This window comes from Arachis ipaensis, chromosome B04 (genome assembly GCF_000816755.2).
Source record: "Arachis ipaensis cultivar K30076 chromosome B04, Araip1.1, whole genome shotgun sequence".
NCBI lineage: Eukaryota > Viridiplantae > Streptophyta > Magnoliopsida > Fabales > Fabaceae > Arachis > Arachis ipaensis.
The window spans coordinates 42,199,104-42,201,970 of record NC_029788.2 but is presented as its reverse complement, the minus strand read 5'-3'; positions in this window follow the sequence as shown (position 1 = coordinate 42,201,970).

The following is a 2,867-nucleotide window of genomic DNA, read 5'->3' as shown; positions in this document are numbered from 1 at the left end:
GTACTGCTTCCTTACTTTCAAAACCCCCAATTTACAAACTCATAACCAATAATAAGAACATACCTCCCTGCAATTCCTTGAGAAGACGACCCGAGGTTTGAATACTTCGGTTATCAATTTTAAAGGGGTTTGTTACTTGTGACAACCAAAAACGTTTGTACGAAGGGATTTCTGTTGGTTTAGAGACTATATCTACAACGCGACTGTTTTTATAAAATTCTTTACTGGCAAAAATCCTAACGTCAAAAATGGCGCCGTTGCCGGGAAATTGCAAACGTGTGCCTTATTATTGGTTATTGTAAATATTTGCTTTTTACCTGTTTATTTGTTTTTATTTTTGTTTTTATTTTTGCTTTTTCGTAAATTAAGTGGTTATTGGTTTTTATTTAGTTATTAAAAATTTTTCAAAAAAAAAAAATTTTTTTCTTGGTGTTCATCTTGATCTTCAAGTTGTTCTTCGTGTTCATCTTGACCTTCAAGTTGTTCTTAGTTGTTTTCTTCGTTTTGATCTAAAAAATTTTAAGTTTGGTGTCATTTTATTGTTTTTCTCTTTCCTCATTTAATTCAAAAATTCAAAAAAATTTAAAATTCAAAATTTCAAAAATTTCAAATTTCAAAATTTAAAAAAAACCACCATATGCCTATGAACCCTTTCCTCAACATGACTTTGGACCACCATACTCACAAGCCCCTTTACACCATTTACCTCCATATGACCCTAATCCACATCCACCATACCAACCACCCTATGAACTGAATGAGCCATACATAGATCTACCCCAACCTCTATTGGATAACAATACACTCATCTCTAACATCATTGGTCTCACCTCTACACTCCAAAATCTTATATCCCGCATGAACCAACCCTCTACCTCCAATATTCAACCCTCAAGCTCTAGTGCACTTCTTTTTCAACCACATAATGATCTTTTCATCCCATCACCACCCTCCATGGAAGAGCACCCACATCCATCAATCCAAGAGCAAAATGATCCCAATTATGCTATTGATATGGAACAGGAAAGAAGGAATCATCTTCGCGAATTCATACTTCATAAAGAGCTAGAGGAGGCCCTACGGGTAAAGGTATGAGAGACCCTTAAAGATGAAAGAGTAGTTGAAAGGAGTTGTCATGGAAAGAAAATCATCGAGGATGAGTATGATTTTATACTTAAACAACTGGACAAAGCAGCAATTATTAAAAAGGAAGAAGTGGTTGCATACTTAGGAGATGCTGACCCTCCATGGAAAAGTCAGGTTATGGAACCTCCTTCCAAGGCAATTGAAATTGATGTTGAGGAGGGTGTACAACCTCCAAGGCATATCATGGTTGAAGACTTGGAAGAGGTTGGTCAAGAGATGGAAATTAAAGAAGAAAAAGCACTACCTCCCATGCCCTTGGTAAGTAATGAAGAAGAGATTGAATTGGAAGAAAGCTACCAAGAGGAAGAGGTTGAAATTAAAGAAGTTTGCAAAGAGGTGGAAATTGTCAAAGAGCACAAGGGAGTGGAGCTTGAAATCACCTTGCCAAAGTTATTGGAGACCCCTCCCCCTAAGTTGCCATCATCCTTCACAACATTCAAGTGGGTAAAATTCATATCCCTTAGCTTTCTAATCCCACTTGAATATGGGCTATTGGAGACGGATGGTCAACTTAGAGCTCTTTGTGGCATTAAGAGTAAGAGGAAGATGGTCAGTGGTAAGAATTGTCCTGCAAGGTTCATTATGGTTGAAAGCTTTAAGTTTAAACGCAAAGGTTGGTGTAGAGCTCAATTGAATGGGTCTAGGAGGTTGTTTGGACGCCTCAGTGAGAATTCTAAGGCTGAACCACCCGGATGGAATCATGATAATCAACTTGAAAACGGGTGTAGAAACAAGATTTGGGATCCCAGAGGCTACTGGAATTCCAAACATTGGTGGAGATTCCTGGATGAGTTCAAGTACAAGCTACCATAACAGGAAGCTCACCAAATGTCCAACTTAAGGACTCTAACTAAAAGTGCTAGGTGGGAGACAACCCACCATGGTATGATCGTTCCCTTTTCAGTTTTAATTTTATTTCGTTTTGTTTGTTTTTGAGTTTTATTTTATTTTATTTCATTGAACCTGGAATTACTTATAACATTCATATTAACACTGCATTCTTCATTTTTTTCAGATTTAAAAAAAAGAGGAGAGCACGCACGCAACGCGGCAGCGTCGCTGACGCGTCCGCGTCACCAGTGCAATGGGAAGAAAAGAAAAACGAATAGAAAGTCACGCAAGAGCATGGCTGGAGGCGCGCCTTTAGCATAATTTGACCCCACGCAACCACGTCGCTGACGCGTCCGCGTCAAGTGGGAACATTAACCTCCCACGCGACCGCGTGACCTGAAAATCGACGTCAAAAGGGTGCATGGCCGAAAGATGAGCTGGAGTGATGCTGGACTGGCGCTAGACGCACAGACCTTACCACGCGAACGCGTGCCCCACGCGTCCGCGTCATATCCCAATATTGGTCAACCACGCGATCGCGTCCCCCACGCGACCGCGTCACCCTAAAATTTGGCAATATGAGCTTCAAACAGAAAGTTACGCGACCGCGCGGCTGCCCTCGCGCTAATGGCACAGATCGATCCACACGACCGCGTGGATAACACGTCCGCGTCATTTCATAGAAGCGCTATCTGCGCGACCGCGTCACTCACGCGTCCGCGTCACAAGCGGCGCACAGAATATCCAGATCAGCCAATTTTCTTATCTCTTCTTTTCTAATCCTAATTTCTTTTATCTTTTCTTCTTTCTTTCTTACTTTATTTATTTCACTTCTCATTCCTTTTCACCTTCATTCTATTTTTCTTAATTTATTTGCATATTTCATTCAT